The sequence below is a fragment of the Vicia villosa genome, linkage group LG3, assembly GCF_029867415.1.
Source record: "Vicia villosa cultivar HV-30 ecotype Madison, WI linkage group LG3, Vvil1.0, whole genome shotgun sequence".
NCBI classification, from domain to species: domain Eukaryota; kingdom Viridiplantae; phylum Streptophyta; class Magnoliopsida; order Fabales; family Fabaceae; genus Vicia; species Vicia villosa.
The window spans coordinates 130791816-130813822 of record NC_081182.1 but is presented as its reverse complement, the minus strand read 5'-3'; positions in this window follow the sequence as shown (position 1 = coordinate 130813822).

Below are 22007 nucleotides of genomic sequence, written 5' to 3'. Positions count from 1 at the left end.
CAACTGACCACCATACTTGGTTTTCAGGTGGCAACCATCCACTCCCACAAAGGGCCTACATCCATTAATGAAACCCTTTTTACATCCCTCAAAGCAGAAATAAAAGCAACCAAATCTTGGTGGGATTGTTAGATTAGGCCTTTCAACAGTTATAGCCAAAGTGTTTCCAGGGCTGGCCCTATATAATTCTGCAGCATACCTCCTCAATATTGCATACTGCCTGTTTGCATCTCCCTCCAACATCTTCTTGGCTATGAGTTTTGCTTTCCAAGCCCTACACACAGTTATACCTACAGAGTAATTTTGCCTCAGATCTTGTATAATATTAGTGATTCTGACATTCTGTGAGGTCTGCATCTTCTTCAAAACAATCTTAGTCACCAACCTTGAATTTGCAGATTTATTGTCTAAAACCCTAGCACAATTGTGTTTGTCTACAATGGTTTTTATAGCAAATGTCCTCTTGTTCCCCACTTTGGAGCATAGCATTAAAAACCCACAATTGGCCCTGCACACCACCCTAACCCTATCGCTTTCATTTTTGGTAAAAGTAATTTGTCTCCCATTTAATACAGACCATTCACGTATAACATACCTAAATTCATCTAGGGAGTTGAATTCCATACCCCACTGAAATTTAAAATCCTTATTTAAATGCTCCTTTTTGAACTTTTCAAACTTTTGGACTTTAGCTTTCTCACTATCAGACAAATCAGGATCAGAACTTTCCAACTCATCACTAATATATTAATCTTCCTCACAAGGTTTCTCTTTACTAACACTAACATATTCAGCAACTTCTGGGATCTCTTTCTGTGGTAAACTTATATCTACCCCTTCAAAACCATCAACAAGCGCAGTGGCCCTCTCATCTTCACTATCGCCTAGCCCCTCAACATCATCTTCGTCACTTTCTTCCATCTCACCAACCTCAATAACACACCTAGGAAGTCTTATTGTTGCTCCCATATCTGCAACATCATGCTATATGAAAAGTTCCCCATCTATTTGAGTTGCACAACTATATGCAGCAAAGTCATAACAATCGTCATCCTTTTTAATCTGAAAATAATTATCATCTATTTCACGAATAAGAGTCCACATTCTATAAGTCCCTTCCCTGTAACCCCAACCCATTAACAACCTTTGTATACTACCCATTGTAAACTCATCTAAACGGAGTTCCGAAACTAACGACGACATACCACCTCTATAAATCGTACCACCGTCGTTCAGAAGCACAAACTCCCCACCATATTCGAGTACAACATTGAACTTATCGTTACACTAAAATCAAAAGAATCATACATTACAAAAACCCAACATTTACCCTAATCTTAACTGAAAAAATGAAAGAGTGGCTACACATACCTCCTCATCACGAACGGAGGTTCCTCCTTCTTCGTTCTTGTTTGCATGTCTGACTTGCTTCGCCTTCTTGGACTCTACCGGCTCCTTTTCCTTTTTCTTCCTTTTCTTTGACTTTGACGGCAGTTTGGTAGCCTTTGACGGTGGGGGAAGCTTATTCTTACAAGCACGTTTCTTCTTCCCCATTTCAAGTTTCCAACAATGTTAAAACCTAACATTGCAAGGGGGAGTATGTATATAAGGATGAAGAAATATGAAGAGGCCTTGCCACCGTGTCACACACAGCCACATAAGCAAGAAGATTCATTACACGTAGGCAAGTCTGATGGAATCTCCCTCAATAAGGTTTCCCTTTGGAGAATCTTTTTTGTTAAGGGGCAAAGGCTAAAATTTTTTTTAATAAGGGGGAAAACCGAAACTCGCTACTTTGACAGGGGGTAAAAGGTATTTAACCCTAAATTAAATAATAAAAATAACTACAATCTATAATAACTTTAATTATAAGAAGTAAAAGTTGTTGAAAATAAATTTTGAACAAAATCTATTTATATTTTAAATTTTTAAAATATCAAAACAACATCGTTTTTTCTATAAAAGAATAACTATTTAACCAATTGCTTTTCTAAAACCATAGTCGATTAGTAAGTTTTTATTGATTTTGATTAATTTTGACAGGTTTCTATTAATTTATTAACTAGTTCGAACCAGTATTTAGATCAAATTAACAATCTTATGATTTCCCATTCAAATTAATTTATTCATTTAAAATTTTAAAACACTAATTTTGAGACTTATTTCTCCTTATATTCTTATGTTAAACCAATTCATACATAACAATGTTCTAATTTTAAATAAGTCTGCACAAGTGGAGAGGGTGGTTATCTAAAATTTTTCGGTTGCAATGTTGAATACAATTTTTAAATTTATTTTAAATGTTTTTAATAATTCTACCTTTAATTTATTTTGTATAAATGTAATAGCCAATTTTCTAAAACGTATTTCTTTTTGTTATAATTTGATTTTTATCCTCTATTTGAGCCTGTTAATATTTTTAAATCATTTTTATAATATTTTATATTGTTGTATTAAAAAATTAAAAAATGATATTTTACTGTTTTTCAATTTGAAAAAATTAGTTTAAACAGTATTAAGAAAAATTCAAGTTTTATATTAATTAGAAAAACTGTATACATTTTTATCTTTAATTTTCTATTTTCAAGTCACTTAGTAATGATATTATTCCTTTCTTCAATTCGCGTTTTATCGTTGCAACTATAAAGGGAGTGAAACATATAATAGGATGACAAAAGCAAAGTGCAGTAAGTTCACTTCTGAGTGAGACGCAAGCTTAAGCAAAAGCTACATATCTTCTTTTATTATTTTGGTCTAAAGTAAAAGCTACCTTCTTTTTTTTACTTTAGACTAATATAAGTCATCTAATATCACGTCTTGTAGAATCCAACTATAAAGCACAATACTCGATACAGATATATCGGATACGCAATCGATACAGACACATAGACTAGACATTTCTTATATTTTATTCATGAGCAAATTCATTTTTGTAGAAAGATAAGTCCTCTTGCATGTATTAGTTTAGGCTAGTTTTTTACACAAAATCCTTCATTGCTTAACCAGTCATCATTGCTTAACCAGTCATCAGCTCCTTTTCTCCAGTCCTCAAGATTACTACTTTTTTTTTAATCAGTTTTAGCTGATATGTTAAGACATGATGAATTATACTTGACACAGATACAACCGTCAGTAGTTGCATAGGCAGAGACAACACCACTATCAGTAGTTGTGGCTTAGAGAAGGATAACCATTAGTAGTTATCAGGTATCATTAGTATTACAACCACACGTAGTTGTAGTCATTAACATAAACAACAGAAGTTGTTGTTCATGTGACACTGGAGCATATGCAGGAGTCTTACAGCAATTTGATAACCATCAATAGTTATCTTCAGATTTCATAGGTACCAACAAAAACAAAGATCATTTTTCCCTTCAGCTTATGATTAGAGACTCAGATACACCACACTCCCTCTGAAGCTACCTAATGAATCAACGAACCACAATTGTTGACACGGACAAAATGTTAGAACATTCATTAGAACATTCTTGCAAAACAACTGCAAGGACAGACTCAAAACTCTAGATTCTACACTCTCATGTCAACAATATGTCAACACAAAACTAGACTCAGCAACATTCTTTTCTCCTCCTCTTTAGTCTAAACTTGACAGAAGATAATGAGAAGAAAAAAAACTTAAAACAAGAACAAGAAAACCCTAAGAAACAAAGAGTAAGTCTAAGTTTCTCCCAAAAAGAAAAATACCCCAGAAAACTAAGAGTAAGTCTAGGTTTCCAAAAAAAAAGACTCTAACAAGAAGAAAATAGAAAAATATATACATAATTACCTCCACACCAGATACACTTGATTAGGAATTTCTCACATATTCCAGAACAAATGTTCCCAGCTAATTTGCTACACAAGGTCTAGACTGCCACTATCTATAACTTAGAGTAGTAGAACCCCTTCTTCATCAGCCATTCTGCTCTTGCCTTTACTGTGATAGCAACCATGTTTTGCCAGAACATGTTACTATAACTAAGATCAGATACAATCCCATACTATCAGAACTGCCACTTTTGACACTATTGGTGAGTGCTAAGATCTTCCTTTACATCCCAGGAAACTGATAAACTTCAAGATATAACTAAACTCTCAAAGATCAGCACGGCTATAGCAACTTCTGAATCATGATATTCAGATTACCTTGGACAAATACAGAGTCTCCCGTCAATGTATTCACCATGCATGAATAGACTAACCTTCTCCCACAAGGTAAGGCAATTCTCCTTCACACTTATGGCAAACGCCGACCCTTCTTGGTTTCAAACTTCTTTATGAGTCATACGCACTTCCTTGGCTGTAAATATACATTTGAGGTGATGCTTCAACATCAGCTTTAACATTAATTTTAGACACTTGTGTATGACATATACTATGGTTTTGCAGGAACATCCATGTTCACAACTCCTTGCAAGGGATACATGAGCTCACACTTCAACAACTGATCAATTATGTAGAAAAACCAATAGCTTTTCACCATACATTAAGGAGCAAGTTTCAAACCACCTGTCTGACTTTGAAATGTAAGGTGTTATCCTTCTGCATCAAAATAGGATATTCCCTCTTTAGACAAACCACTCAAACCACGGTATTTACTGATCATCATACCATGAATAGACTGTCCAGACAAGTCTGCTTCTTCCATTCTTCAGCCTTTTCCCAAGTAGCTTGGAAAATACCAATATACCACTAGTTGAATCATAACATGATTGTAAGTTTATTTTCCAGAATATTAAATTAACTTAGGTTGAGTCCTCTCTATTACACTCAACCCCTTGAATGTCTCTCCTAATTCATCAGAGCAAGAGTTCCATGTTCTCATAGACTTGACATGTGATATCAAGTTTGAGTAAACAACCTCCATCATGTTTGAGAGAAGTACACGCCGTACATACTGAGAAATATAAGTTCTCAACACAAGAATGTCAAGATACTATATATGATATCTCAAGATTCTCCAACTCCAAATTTGGGATTCTTCATCATCAAATGCTATGAACTCTTTGAGAATCAAACACTATTCTCCTTAATAACAGCACAACATGTGGTTACTGCACACCCACACGAAGTTCTCTTAATAGCATTTGTTCCATAAATCTGGCTCCTTTGATCAGAAGGATCTCCTAGATATTAGAGAGAATGTTCTTAACATATAAACTTGACCTTCATATTCAAAAACTTGGCTGAGATAAAAACTTTCTCTTGACCTCTAAAGCTCAGCCTTTGCACTCCTTCCTCGAATAAGAAATAAGCTGGATCGAGAAGTAGACAATTTGGTTTACCTCATACAACCAACCAATCTAAGACTTGTTTTCTGGACAAACGTCTTAAATACACAACCCAAATGCCTCCTCTTCCAAATCAGGAGTAGGTTCCAAGCATACGTTATTACCATGCATTTGTTTAGCACCCAGAGCATCTGTTTTGTAGCAGAAATCCGCACCCATAATGTCACAACATCTTGTAGGATATTAGTTCCCGTCTTCTGGAACTTACAACACAAAGCTTGGTTCTGAAGCCTAACACTGCTTCCACATATAACCCTTGATTACTTTCAAGGTTCAACAGAAAACACCAAGCTCCACCGGCAAGACTCTGAGTCACTTACCTAATTGGGTCAAGTATAGGAAGACTCTGCTAAAAGCCAACAAAAAGGCTCTATCCTTTCTTCAATCTGTCAAGTATAGGTAAGGATATTTTGAGGTTCAGAAGGGGAAGGATGGATAGGTGGAGGTTGGTACACTTGCCTGGAGAAGTTACCTGTTCTGATTGCCTCAAAGGAATCAACCTTAAGAGGGTCATAAGTGACCTTCTGCCTTGTTCCTCTCATGACAGCTTCTTCTGCAGCCTTTCTCTTTAGCCTTTTCTCTCGCTTCTTCTTATCCTCCTTCTTGAGGTCAGCTTGAGAAGGAAGCACTCTTCCACGAATCCATGCAGGATCAATAGAGGATGAATTTCTCACAGAAGCCTCCAAATAGAATTTAACAGCCTGGCAAAGTTCTGCTTGAAATAAAGTAGAGAAGCCTACAACAGGAATTCTTCTGTATTCAGTGTCAAAGGGAACAACAGTTATTTCCTTGACAAGTTCCATTCTCACCAAGTCAAGACCATTTAAGATAGAACCCCGAGTAACTCTAAAGAAGTTAGGTGTTCCAATAGCCTTTAGGGAGTCCATTAGGTCACTTTCAATCAGAATGTCTGAGATCATTCTGGCGAAAGGAACAACATTTCTTTGGAGATGAGGATACTCTGCACGTTCGTCATCTCTTGATTCTTCAATAGCCAACTTCAGATTTTCAAAAATGATGTTGGAGATGTTGATTTCAATTCTTCTTTCGACGCAGAAGAGAGTGTATTTGTGGTCAAGACTGATGTAAGATGAAGAGAAGAATTTCTTTCTGTGATGAAGAGAGCCCAGAATAATCTCAGCCCAAACTTGATAAAACGGCTTCAAGGTACCAGTTAGACTTGAATCAGTACCGGTAACACGCGAAATCAGCTTCTCAACCTGGAACAAATCAACTCTGCCAGGAAGGGGACCAGTGACTCCTTCTTCATCGGCCAAGTTGTATAGCTTCCTGATTAACTTCTCAGTTATCACAACTTCATGCCCTAGCACGAAGGAGATAATGACGGTTGGAGTGACGGTTGGATGAACCCAGAAATCTTTCACTAGTTCAGGGTAAATTGGTCCAGCCAATCTAGCCAGATAGTTTGACCATCCCTGTGCCATGAGTTTAGCATCAGGTTTGAAACCATATGCTTTCAAATTTTCAAAGTCCACTGAGGACTCACAGAGAACTTCCAGTTCTGACTGAGGAATGGAGCAAGTCTTCAGAGGAGCGTATATGTGCTTGTTGTATACCAGTTGAGAGGAAGAATTCATGATGATGTTGCGTGGTTTCTGATCACAGACTAGGGTTTGAAAGAGACGAATGCAAAGAGAGAGATGCACAGATGGAGAGAGAGAGAGAAAAAGATGAAATGAAGATGAAGCGGGTTATTTAAACGGTTTGAAAAAGAGAATAAAATAAAGTAAAAAGAAAATTGTTTAAAAGAAAATGACATCAATATGCATTTAATGAGAAATGACGTTAGGAGAGATAATGTGACAAAGTGAAATGATTTGCAAAGTTACCTAGGGCGGCGTCTCCTCAACTGCATGCATGCTTGTCCAAAAATAGTGAACACGTGTTCATTTTCTGAAAAGACTGGTGACAGTTGTTTTGCTTTAAAAGAGTTTCTGAATCAACTTAGATAATGAAACGTTAGTAATAACAGAATCAGAACTTCTAATTGATTAGTGTCAGAACTTCTTATAGTTGCCTAGTCCTAACACATTTCAGAAGGTATTCATACAAAGATCTTCTCATCTTCTCATTCTGGGCATAAGTCCATACTGATATTCTTCAAAATGTACTTAAACCTATCTTCAGCAAGGGGTTTTGTAAAGATATCAGCCCATTGATGGTCTGTATCCACAAAGTTCAAAGAAAGAACACCCTTCTGAACGTAGTCCCTCATAAAATGATGTTTAATCTCAATATGTTTAGCTTTGGAATGTAAGATAGGATTCTTAGATAAACAAATAGCAGAAGTATTATGATCGGTCACCATTTCTACCTAATTTCTGTCATGTATTCAGTCTAAATTTGTCGATTCGGTAACACTTTGATCAATGTTTTATTGCTTTTGTTTAAGTATTTCATGTTTCATTGTTTTTATGTTTACTTTGCATTATGTTTCAATTTAAGTTAATTAGATTCTTTTGATGCCGTTTGGTTAGTTATGTACAAATTTCAGGTTTGAACAAGTCATCTTAAGTGTCAAAGCAACTATGAAGGAAGGAGAAGCAAGAGAAAGGTGAAAATTTAAGATTCTGGGGTCAAACACGGCCGCCCGTGCTTCCACGCACGGCCCGTGTCAGATGATCACCTCTCCCCCATACAAAATCCAGGGGCGACGCACGGCCGCCCGTGCTTCCACGCACGGCCCGTGTCAGGATGGCTGGGAGCAAAAATAAAAATAAAAGCAGCACGGCCGCCCGTGCGTCCAAGCACGGCCAGTGCTGCTGTGAGCGTAAAAACTTCCAATTTTAGGGCTTTTTCACCAAATCTCCACCTTGAGGGTACTTTAGACATTTCTTTTGCCTGAGATTTGTACCTAGACTATTTAATTGAGTTTGAGAGAATTATTTTGGGACTTTTGCATCATACGATAGAAAATCACAAAAGAGAGAAGATAGCTTCATTAAGGGTTTCGGAGACGGAGAGATTCAACGGTGGACACCATTGAAGATCAAAGTTCCCAATTATCTTCGTAATGTCTAAATTCTTTACTTTGTCTTTCTTGAATATTATGAGAGGCTAAACCCCCCAATGCTAGGGGGGTGGTCCTGATTTGGTTTTTGTAATAACGATGAATTTGTAATTTCATCAATACATTGGTTTATATTATTCAGTTAAATTATGCAATGTTCTTCTTGTTTTCTTTATCGGTCAAATAAGGATTAATCTATGGCTAACAAATACAGGACTGTAGTTGTTAGGGTTTGTGCATAATTTGATTATAGTAGATATCACCTAGGACTAGGGATACCCTATAATTACCACATAATCTTGATTATATAAAAGCTTGGTTTCAATTTAGGTTCCTAAGGACTTAGGATTTAGATTGGAAGACCAAAGGTTTCCTCACTAAGGACTTAGGAGGAAACACCCTAAGGATGTGGTAACTGAATGTTATGAACTTGTTGAAGAGATCTTAATTCTGAAAGTGTTACATGCCAAATAGACCACTCACCCTAGCATCTCATATATTTGATAACAAAACTAAATTTATTTTTCTCATTATTTTTCTTTGCAAGGATTAAATTCCCCAAAACCAAAACATTAGTTTTTGTTCAATTGAATTATATTTTACGAATCTGTATTTCCTACGCAGTCCTTGAGATCGACATTCGGGGAATTTCCCCTATTATTACTACAGAGGCAAAAATAGTACACTTGCTATTTTTCCGATCAAGTTTTTGGCGCCGTTGCCGGGGACTGCCAAAATACAGATTTTTAACTTAAGTTCAATTGAAATTTTGTTGCTCTGCGACTAAAATTTTATTTTCTGCATTTTTATTTTTATTTTATTTTCTTTCTTATTCTAAAAATTGTCTAATCTGTTTATGCGAGGTAAGGCCTCAGCTGAATTTCTTTTTGACGCAGAAATCGAAAGAACTTTGCTCGCAAGGCGCAGACAAGCTCGTCGAGAAAATCTGGAATCTGAAGAAGAAATTATTTCAGTTCATTCTGGTTCAGATTCCGAAAGTGAAGGAGAAGTCATGGGAGAGAATCCACCAGCGCCGGAGAGACTTCTTGGTGACTACGGTGCTACAAACACGCCGGGAGGTAGACTGACAATTGTCAACCAACCGGTAAATGCGGCTAACTTTCAATTGCATCCGAGCACAATAAATCAGCTGGAAAGAAAACCTTTCACCGGAAAGGTTAATGAAGATGCAAACAAGCACCTACAAAGGTTTCTTACCATGAGTATGACTTTAAAAATTGAAGGGCATACCGAAGAGGCAAAGAAGCTGAGAATGTTCCCGTTCACCTTGGCCGAAGAAGCAGAAGAATGGTTCTATTCTCTTCCAGCAGGCAGTATCACGTCATGAGAAGAGATGGAGAAGGCTTTCTTGAATGAGTATTTTCCCGCCTCAGTCTTTATAAGGAAGAGGTATGATATTTTGAATTTCAAGCAACAGGAGGGTGAACTTTTAGGAGATGCTTATAAAAGATTCAAAAGAACCCTAGTGGCATGTCCCACTCACAACATGGACAAAACTGACCAAATGCAGATATTTGTGAATGGGCTCAAAATAAAAACAAAGCAGTTGATCGATACAGCAGCTGGAGGCTCAACAAATTTCACAACAGCCTCCGGAATTATCAAGATCATTGAAGCGATAGCTGCAAATGAGCATTTGGAGTTGTATGACAGGTGTACCAATAGACCTGAAAGAGTTATTGATCTGAAGTTGGAAACCTCAAAAATTCGGGTTGAAGATGCTATAGCTGCAGAGGTAGAAAAGAGATTAAAGGCTATGAATATAGGTACTCAACAGGTTGCTCAAGTCCAACAAGCTCAACCTGTGATTTGTGAAATTTGCCAAGGCCCTCACCAAACTGTGTGTTGCGTTGCTACTCCCCATCAAATTGAAGAAATCAAATTCTTGAGGCAAAACAACCCGTATTCTAACACCTATAATCCAGGGTGGAAGAATCATCCCAACTTTGCTTGGAAAGATCAGCAACAAATTCCTCAGAAGGCGGAGTGGGAAGTAGCTATTGAGAGATTGGTTGGACAATGCTCTCTGTTTCAAGAAGAAACTCGAAACAACCATAGGAACACCACAGCTTCGATAAAAAATCTGGAAGTTCAAGTGGGCCAAATAGCACAACATCTTACTCTACAAGCACAAGGTACCTTTCCGAGTTCAACTGTGAAAAATCCGAAAGACGAAGAGAAGATTAATGCTGTTACTACAAGGAGTAAGAAAGTGGCAGAACCGGAAAAAGAAAAAGAGGAAATAGATGATCCTATGGTAATAGAGGTGGACCTGGAAATAAGAGAGAATCCGAAAGAGCCAGAAGTTGTGATACCACCGGTTAAACCAGTTGAAGAATAAAATAATAAGAAAGATGCTGAACCGATGATCAAACTACCCTTCCCTTCCAGAGTGACAAAGAAGAATTCAAAAGAGAAAGACTTTGAGAAGTTCACTAAATTGTTCAAAAAGCTAGAGGTAAATCTACCATTCTTTGAAGCACTTGAGCACATGCCCTTGTATAAGAAATTTATGAAGGAGGTGTTGGCGAAAAAGAGATCAGTGGAAGGAGAACAAAAGATTGCAACTGAGAAGTGCGGTTTAGTCTCGTCAGTAAGGAAGATCCCAACCAAGAGGAAAGACCCTGGAGCTGTGGCGATACCATGCACTATCAAGAATCGAATGTTCAAAAAGGCACTCATTGATTCTGGTTCCAGTGTGAGTTTAATGCCACTATCTATTTTCAAAAAGCTTGAATTGGGAGAGGTTAAGGAAAGTAAGAAAAAGTTAAGGTTCGCTGATCACACCACCAAGAAATCTTATGGGGTAGCTGAAGATGTACTAGTGGAGGTTGACAAATTTGTATTCCCTGTTGACTTCCACATCATGGACATTCCGGAAGACGAAGAAACACCTATCCTTCTTGGGAGACCCTTTTTGTTGACAGGCCGCTGCAACTTTGACATTGAAAAAGGGACACTAACGCTAAAATCATTTGATGAAGAGGTAACCTTGAAGATGTTAGGAGTTAAGAAACATAGGACAGATGTAAATGATCAAACTTCTGTGGATATGGCGGAAAGTGAAAAAAAAGACAAAAGGCTTGAACAGCTCCAAGAAAAAGTCTCAAGCATAGCTTCTCGGGTGGAAACAACTCAGGGAGCTATCAAAAGTCCGAAGAAGGCTAAGGAAGTCAAGAAGAATGCGGGAAGTGAGTTGAAGAGAAAAGTGGTCCATGCTTATCCTCTTCATGAGTTCTTGGGTGAGAAAGTAACAAGCAACAAAGTTTGGAAAAGGAAATACCCTCCATAATAAAGGGTAATGGACCGTCGAGCCATGCGACGTTAAACGAAGCGCTTCGTGGGAGGCAACCCACAGCTTTAATAATTTATTTCTCTATTTGTTTATTTTATTTTCAGGAAATAAAAGAGGGCATCTCTAGTGAAAGCTCGGAAGTAATCATTGGAGTGCAATACCCTCTGTAAGTAACCTCTCCAAGGCTTGTTCTAAAACATTGAGGACAATGTTTGGTTCAAGTGTGGGAGGGGTTCTTTTCATTTGCTTTTAATTGTTTTCCATTTTTATTTTTGTTTGTGTGTTATGTTGACATTGTGTTATAGATCGACTTATGGATGCCAAATGAATGACGAATGGTATTTAGTGGATGAAAGGTGCAACCTGAACCTATTCCCCCGAGGCACCCTGGAAGTTGATGCAGCCGAAAGAAAAGTGACTGTTGGACGCAACTTGCTGATACTAGACAAAGAGGATTGTATGGTGTACCTACGCCGAAAAGAAGCCACATGACACGAGGAGTGCTTTGGAACCTGTAAGCTTACCCAACATGGTGAGGTTATAAAAAGCCAAACACAACAGATTATCATCATGAGAGTTCATTCAGGTATGACTTTATCATTCTGATTTTGCGTATGTTCTACTGACACAGCATAATATGAGGACACACACTGAGGCATTTGTTTGCTTTACCACCTGAGCCTTTCTAGCCATAGAAATTATATGTTTATCCGTTGTTACCCCATTTGAGCCATATCCTTTTGTTTGTTATAACCATATATGTAACCCGCAGCCAAACACTTCCAACCCTTGCTCGGCATAAATGTTGTGGTTTTCAGAGTTGTGCTAAAATCTAAGTTTGGGGTAGTAATCATCAAAGAAGAGGGCAAGTAAAAAAAAAATGAAAATAAAATTTTTGAGACATATGAATGTATGTCCCATAAAAAAAGAAAGAAAGAGAAAAACTTGCCCGAATGAAAGACTCAGTTACATTAAGCACTCACGGAAGAATGAGTGAAGCAAAAGAGTCTAAGTCGAATAAATTCCCAATGTAACAAGTTGAGCACAATTACGAGAAACACAACATGAATGTTGAACCTAAAACCAATTGTTTATCCATTTCCTTGTGTATCCCACCGTACCTAAACCCCATTACAAACCAGAAGACCTCAAAAAAGTGTGTGAACTTTGTTAGTGTAGTGTAGGTAGAATTTATTCAAAATTAAGAGTTGATATTGCATACCTTTATTTTGTGAGTGCAAAACACTTTAACCCTGAGAGATCTGGTGAGAAGTGTGAAAAAGCTTGCAGGTAAAAAGGTACTCTGATGCGAAAGTGTGGTAGAAAGTTTGGTTCGGCAAGCCAGAGATTCTATTAGAAAGGTAGACGCAAGTTGCGAATAACATCGGCAGTGTTGTGGAAAGTAAAATCCAGGGTGACCTCTGTTTGGTCTCTTGCATCGCTTGAGGACAAGCAATGAGATAAGTTTGGGGTTGTGATCGGTCACCATTTCTACCTAATTTCTGTCATGTTTTCAGTCTAAATTTGTCGATTCGGTAACACTTTGATCAATGTTTTATTGCTTTTGTTTAAGTATTTCATGTTTCATTGTTTTTATGTTTACTTTGCATTATGTTTCAATTTAAGTTAATTAGATTCTTTTGATGCCGTTTGGTTAGTTATGTACAAATTTCAGGTTTGAACAAGTCATCTTAAGTGTCAAAGCAACTATGAAGGAAGGAGAAGCAAGAGAAAGGTGAAAATTTAAGATTCTGGGGTCAAACACGGCCGCCCGTGCTTCCACGCACGGCCCGTGTCAGATGATCACCTCTCCCCCATACAAAATCCAGGGGCGACGCACGGCCGCCCGTGCTTCCACGCACGGCCCGTGTCAGGATGGCTGGGAGCAAAAATAAAAATAAAAGCAGCACGGCCGCCCGTGCGTCCAAGCACGGCCAGTGCTGCTGTGAGCGTAAAAACTTCCAATTTTAGGGCTTTTTCACCAAATCTCCACCTTGAGGGTACTTTAGACATTTCTTTTGCCTGAGATTTGTACCTAGACTATTTAATTGAGTTTGAGAGAATTATTTTGGGACTTTTACATCATACGATAGAAAATCACAAAAGAGAGAAGATAGCTTCATCAAGGGTTTCGGAGACGGAGAGATTCAACGGTGGACACCATTGAAGATCAAAGTGCCCAATTATCTTCGTAATGTCTAAATTCTTTACTTTGTCTTTCTTGAATATTATGAGAGGCTAAACCCCCCAATGCTAGGGGGGTGGTCCTGATTTGGTTTTTGTAATAACGATGAATTTGTAATTTCGTCAATACATTGGTTTATATTATTCAGTTAAATTATGCAATGTTCTTCTTGTTTTCTTTATCGGTCAAATAAGGATTAATCTATGGCTAACAAATACAGGACTGTAGTTGTTAGGGTTTGTGCATAATTTGATTATAGTAGATATCACCTAGGACTAGGGATACCCTATAATTACCACATAATCTTGATTATATAAAAGCTTGGTTTCAATTTAGGTTCCTAAGGACTTAGGATTTAGATTGGAAGACCAAAGGTTTCCTCACTAAGGACTTAGGAGGAAACACCCTAAGGATGTGGTAACTGAATGTTATGAACTTGTTGAAGAGATCTTAATTCTGAAAGTGTTACATGCCAAATCAACCACTCACCCTAGCATCTCATATATTTGATAACAAAACTAAATTTATTTTTCTCATTATTTTTCTTTGCAAGGATTAAATTCCCCAAAACCAAAACATTAGTTTTTGTTCAATTGAATTATATTTTACGAATCTGTATTTCCTACGCAGTCCTTGAGATCGACATTCGGGGAATTTCCCCTATTATTACTACAGAGGCAAAAATAGTACACTTGCTATTTTTCCGATCAAGTTTTTGGCGCCGTTGCCGGGGACTGCCAAAATACAGATTTTTAACTTAAGTTCAATTGAAATTTTGTTGCTCTGCGAATAAAATTTTATTTTCTGCATTTTTATTTTTATTTTATTTTCTTTCTTATTCTAAAAATTGTCTAATCTGTTTATGCGAGGTAAGGCCTCAGCTGAATTTCTTTTTGACGCAGAAATCGAAAGAACTTTGCACGCAAGGCGCAGACAAGCTCGTCGAGAAAATCTGGAATCTGAAGAAGAAATTATTTCAGTTCATTCTGGTTCAGATTCCGAAAGTGAAGGAGAAGTCATGGGAGAGAATCCACCAGCGCCGGAGAGACTTCTTGGTGACTACGGTGCTACAAACACGTCGGGAGGTAGACTGACAATTGTCAACCAACCGGTAAATGCGGCTAACTTTCAATTGCATCCGAGCACAATAAATCAGTTGGAAAGAAAACCTTTCACCGGAAAGGTTAATGAAGATGCAAACAAGCACCTACAAAGGTTTCTTACCATGAGTACGACTTTAAAAGTTGAAGGGCATACCGAAGAGGCAAAGAAGCTGAGAATGTTCCCGTTCACCTTGGCCGAAGAAGCAGAAGAATGGTTCTATTCTCTTCCAGCAGGCAGTATCACGTCATGGGAAGAGATGGAGAAGGCTTTCTTGAATGAGTATTTTCCCGCCTCAGTCTTTATAAGGAAGAGGTATGATATTTTGAATTTCAAGCAACAGGAGGGTGAACTTTTAGGAGATGCTTATAAAAGATTCAAAAGAACCCTAGTGGCATGTCCCACTCACAACATGGACAAAACTGACCAAATGCAGATATTTGTGAATGGGCTCAAAATGAAAACAAAGCAGTTGATCGATACAGCAGCTGGAGGCTCAACAAATTTCACAACAGCCTCTGGAATTATCAAGATCATTGAAGCGATAGCTGCAAATGAGCATTTGGAGTTGTATGACAGGTGTACCAATAGACCTGAAAGAGTTATTGATCTGAAGTTGGAAACCTCAAAAATTCGGGTTGAAGATGCTATAGCTGCAGAGGTAGAAAAGAGATTAAAGACTATGAATATAGGTACTCAACAGGTTGCTCAAGTCCAACAAGCTCAACCTGTGATTTGTGAAATTTGCCAAGGCCCTCACCAAACTGTGTGTTGCGTTGCTACCCCCCAGCAAATTGAAGAAATCAAATTCTTGAGGCAAAACAACCCGTATTCTAACACCTATAATCCAGGGTGGAAGAATCATCCCAACTTTGCTTGGAAAGATCAGCAACAAATTCCTCAGAAGGCGGAGTGGGAAGTAGCTATTGAGAGATTGGTTGGACAATGCTCTCTGTTTCAAGAAGAAACTAGAAACAACCATAGGAACACCACAGCTTCGATAAAAAATCTGGAAGTTCAAGTGGGCCAAATAGCACAACATCTTACTCTACAAGCACAAGGTACCTTTCCGAGTTCAACTGTGAAAAATCCGAAAGACGAAGAGAAGATTAATGCTGTTACTACAAGGAGTAAGAAAGTGGCAGAACCGGAAAAAGAAAAAGAGGAAATAGATGATCCTATGGTAATAGAGGTGGACCTGGAAATAAGAGAGAATCCGAAAGAGCCAGAAGTTGTGATACCACCGGTTAAACCAGTTGAAGAAAAAATAATAAGAAAGATGCTGAACCGATGATCAAACTACCCTTCCCTTCCAGAGTGACAAAGAAGAATTCAAAAGAGAAAGACTTTGAGAAGTTCACTAAATTGTTCAAAAAGCTAGAGGTAAATCTACCATTCTTTGAAGCACTTGAGCACATGCCCTTGTATAAGAAATTTATGAAGGAGGTGTTGGCGAAAAAGAGATCAGTGGAAGGAGAACAAAAGATTGCAACTGAGAAGTGCGGTTTAGTCTCGTCAGTAAGGAAGATCCCAACCAAGAGGAAAGACCCTGGAGCTGTGGCGATACCATGCACTATCAAGAATCGAATGTTCAAAAAGGCACTCATTGATTCTGGTTCCAGTGTGAGTTTAATGCCACTATCTATTTTCAAAAAGCTTGAATTGGGAGAGGTTAAGGAAAGTAAGAAAAAGTTAAGGTTCGCTGATCACACCACCAAGAAATCTTATGGGGTAGCTGAAGATGTACTAGTGGAGGTTGACAAATTTGTATTCCCTGTTGACTTCCACATCATGGACATTCCGGAAGACGAAGAAACACCTATCCTTCTTGGGAGACCCTTTTTGTTGACAGGCCGCTGCAACTTTGACATTGAAAAAGGGACACTAACGCTAAAATCATTTGATGAAGAGGTAACCTTGAAGATGTTAGGAGTTAAGAAACATAGGACAGATGTAAATGATCAAACTTCTGTGGATATGGCGGAAAGTGAAAAAAAAGACAAAAGGCTTGAACAGCTCCAAGAAAAAGTCTCAAGCATAGCTTCTCGGGTGGAAACAACTCAGGGAGCTATCAAAAGTCCGAAGAAGGCTAAGGAAGTCAAGAAGAATGCGGGAAGTGAGTTGAAGAGAAAAGTGGTCCATGCTTATCCTCTTCATGAGTTCTTGGGTGAGAAAGTAACAAGCAACAAAGTTTGGAAAAGGAAATACCCTCCATAATAAAGGGTAATGGACCGTCGAGCCATGCGACGTTAAACGAAGCGCTTCGTGGGAGGCAACCCACAGCTTTAATAATTTATTTCTCTGTTTGTTTATTTTATTTTCAGGAAATAAAAGAGGGCATCTCTAGTGAAAGCTCGGAAGTAATCATTGGAGTGCAATACCCTCTGTAAGTAACCTCTCCAAGGCTTGTTCTAAAACATTGAGGACAATGTTTGGTTCAAGTGTGGAAGGGGTTCTTTTCATTTGCTTTTAATTGTTTTCCATTTTTATTTTTGTTTGTGTGTTATGTTGACATTGTGTTATAGATCGACTTATGGATGCCAAATGAATGACGAATGGTATTTAGTGGATGAAAGGTGCAACCTGAACCTATTCCCCCGAGGCACCCTGGAAGTTGATGCAGCCGAAAGAAAAGTGACTGTTGGACGCAACTTGCTGATACTAGACAAAGAGGATTGTATGGTGTACCTACGCCGAAAAGAAGCCACATGACACGAGGAGTGCTTTGGAACCTGTAAGCTTACCCAACATGGTGAGGTTATAAAAAGCCAAACACAACAGATTATCATCATGAGAGTTCATTCAGGTATGACTTTATCATTCTGATTTTGCGTATGTTCTACTGACACAGCATAATATGAGGACACACACTGAGGCATTTGTTTGCTTTACCACCTGAGCCTTTCTAGCCATAGAAATTATATGTTTATCCGTTGTTACCCCATTTGAGCCATATCCTTTTGTTTGTTATAACCATATATGTAACCCGCAGCCAAACACTTCCAACCCTTGCTCGGCATAAATGTTGTGGTTTTCAGAGTTGTGCTAAAATCTAAGTTTGGGGTAGTAATCATCAAAGAAGAGGGCAAGTAAAAAAAAATGAAAATAAAAATTTTGAGACATATGAATGTATGTCCCATAAAAAAAGAAAGAAAGAGAAAAACTTGCCCGAATGAAAGACTCAGTTACATTAAGCACTCACGGAAGAATGAGTGAAGCAAAAGAGTCTAAGTCGAATAAATTCCCAATGTAACAAGTTGAGCACAATTACGAGAAACACAACATGAATGTTGAACCTAAAACCAATTGTTTATCCATTTCCTTGTGTATCCCACCGTACCTAAACCCCATTACAAACCAGAAGACCTCAAAAAAGTGTGTGAACTTTGTTAGTGTAGTGTAGGTAGAATTTATTCAAAATTAAGAGTTGATATTGCATACCTTTATTTTGTGAGTGCAAAACACTTTAACCCTGAGAGATCTGGTGAGAAGTGTGAAAAAGCTTGCAGGTAAAAAGGTACTCTGATGCGAAAGTGTGGTAGAAAGTTTGGTTCGGCAAGCCAGAGATTCTATTAGAAAGGTAGACGCAAGTTGCGAATAACATCGGCAGTGTTGTGGAAAGTAAAATCCAGGGTGACCTCTGTTTGGTCTCTTGCATCGCTTGAGGACAAGCAATGAGATAAGTTTGGGGTTGTGATCGGTCACCATTTCTACCTAATTTCTGTCATGTATTCAGTCTAAATTTGTCGATTCGGTAACACTTTGATCAATGTTTTATTGCTTTTGTTTAAGTATTTCATGTTTCATTGTTTTTATGTTTACTTTGCATTATGTTTCAATTTAAGTTAATTAGATTCTTTTGATGCCGTTTGGTTAGTTATGTACAAATTTCAGGTTTGAACAAGTCATCTTAAGTGTCAAAGCAACTATGAAGGAAGGAGAAGCAAGAGAAAGGTGAAAATTTAAGATTCTGGGGTCAAACACGGCCGCCCGTGCTTCCACGCACGGCCCGTGTCAGATGATCACCTCTCCCCCATACAAAATCAAGGGGCGACGCACGGCCGCCCGTGCTTCCACGCACGGCCCGTGTCAGGATGGATGGGAGCAAAAATAAAAATAAAAGCAGCACGGCCGCCCGTGCGTCCAAGCACGGCCAGTGCTGCTGTGAGCGTAAAAACTTCCAATTTTAGGGCTTTTTCACCAAATCTTCACCTTGAGGGTACTTTAGACATTTCTTTTGCCTGAGATTTGTACCTAGACTATTTAATTGAGTTTGAGAGAATTATTTTGGGACTTTTGCATCATACGATAGAAAATCACAAAAGAGAGAAGATAGCTTCATCAAGGGTTTCGGAGACGGAGAGATTCAACGGTGGACACCATTGAAGATCAAAGTTCCCAATTATCTTCGTAATGTCTAAATTCTTTACTTTGTCTTTCTTGAATATTATGAGAGGCTAAACCCCCCAATGCTAGGGGGGTGGTCCTGATTTGGTTTTTGTAATAACGATGAATTTGTAATTTCGTCAATACATTGGTTTATATTATTCAGTTAAATTATGCAATGTTCTTCTTGTTTTCTTTATCGGTCAAATAAGGATTAATCTATGGCTAACAAATACAGGACTGTAGTTGTTAGGGTTTGTGCATAATTTGATTATAGTAGATATCACCTAGGACTAGGGATACCCTATAATTACCACATAATCTTGATTATATAAAAGCTTGGTTTCAATTTAGGTTCCTAAGGACTTAGGATTTAGATTGGAAGACCAAAGGTTTCCTCACTAAGGACTTAGGAGGAAACACCCTAAGGATGTGGTAACTGAATGTTATGAACTTGTTGAAGAGATCTTAATTCTGAAAGTGTTACATGCCAAATCAACCACTCACCCTAGCATCTCATATATTTGATAACAAAACTAAATTTATTTTTCTCATTATTTTTCTTTGCAAGGATTAAATTCCCCAAAACCAAAACATTAGTTTTTGTTCAATTGAATTATATTTTACGAATCTGTATTTCCTACGCAGTCCTTGAGATCGACATTCGGGGAATTTCCCCTATTATTACTACAGAGGCAAAAATAGTACACTTGCTATTTTTCCGATCATATTATCACAGAAAATAGGAATGTTACTCTCATATATCTGAAAATCTTCTAGCTAACTCTTCATCCATAGCATTTGTGTGCTACATCCAGCAGCAGCAACATATTCTGCTTCTGTAGTTGAGAGAGCTATGGTAGCTTGATTCTTGTTGTACCAGGAGATCAAATGACTTCCAAGGAATTGACAACTTCCAGAAGTACTCTTTCTTTCAATTCTATCTCCAGCATAGTCAGCATCATAGAATCCTACTAAGTTGTATTCTTTAGATCTTCTGTAGACTAAACCAACGTTAGTAGTACCTTTCAGATACCTCAGAATTCTCTTAACAGCAGTTAAGTGAGATTCTATAGGATCTGATTGGAATCTAGCACACAAACACACACTGAATAGAATGTCAGGTCTAGAAGCAGTTAAGTATAGAAGAGATCCAATCATACCTCTGTACAACTTCTGATCTACCTTCTTACTTACCTCATCCTTACCTAAAACACATGTTGGATGCATAGGAGTTTTGGCTTCTTTGCTTTCAGAAAGATTAAACTTCTTCAGAAGTTCTTTCACATACTTCGTTTGATGAACATAGGTTCCATTAGAAGTTTGATTGATCTGAATCCCAAGGAAATACTTGAGTTCACCCATCATGCTCATTTCAAATTCAGCCTGCATAGACTTAGCAAACTCCTTTCCAAGTGAAGCATTAGATGTTCCAAATATAATATCATCAACATAAATTTGACAAATTAAAATATCCTTCTTAGATGTTTTACAGAAAAGAGTCGTGTCCACTTGTCCTCTAGTGAAACCATTGTCTAGAAGGAAATAACTTAATCTTTCGTACCAAGCTCTGAAAGCTTGCTTCAAACCATACAATGATTTCTTAAGTTTGAAAACATGTTCTAGAGACTTAAAGTCTTCAAAACCAGGAGGTTGATGGACATAGACTTCTTCATCTATATAACCATTTAAGAAGGCACTCTTAACATCCATCTGATACAGAATGATGTTATGTTGAGTGGCAAAGGAAATCAATAAGCGAATAGATTATAACCTGGCCACTGGTGCAAAGGTTTCTGTATAGTCAATCCCTTCTTGCTGACTATATCCCTGAGCCACCAGTCTGGCTTTGTTTCTTACCACTTCGCCCTTTTCACTGAGCTTGTTTCTGAACACCCGCTTAGTACCAATGATGTTGAATCCTTTTAGTCTAGGAACCAAATCCCATACATCATTCCTTGTAAACTGATTTAGTTCTTCTTGCATGGCAATTATCCAGTATGGATCTTCTAGAGCTTGATCAACAGAAGTTGGCTCGATCAAAGAAACAAGATCTAATTGACATTCTGCATTGTTCTTAAGAAATGCTCTTGTTTTGATGGGATCGTCTTTCTTTCCAAGGATCACATCTTCTGAGTGAGCTTTTCTGACTGTTGGCTCTTCAGAAATCCTGAGATTCTCTAAAGATGCAGCAACTTGATCTTCTGATTCATTGCTTCTGAGACTATCAGCTTCTGGAGCTTTACTTCTTGGTTCTACAGCTTCTGATATGTCAATATCTATATCTGCAAAATTCTCAAACTGCTTTGGTTTTCAAGACCAAGCTTATCATCAAACCTGATATTGATTGATTCTTCTACAACCAATGTTTCAGTATTGTATACTCTGTAGCCTTTAGAGCGTTCAGAATATCCAAGAAGAAAACAATTTTGTGCCTTAGAATCAAACTTACCAAGATGATCTTTAGTATTCAGAATAAAACACACACATCCAAAAGGATGAAAATATGAAATGTTGGGCTTTCTGTTCTTCCGTAATTCATAAGGAGTCTTATTTAGAATAGGTCTTATAGAGATTCTATTCTGAATATAACATGCAGTGTTTATTGCTTCTTCCCAGAAGTGCTTAGCCATATTGGTCTCATTGATCATGGTTCTGGCCATTTCTTGCAGAGTCCTATTCTTTCGCTCTACA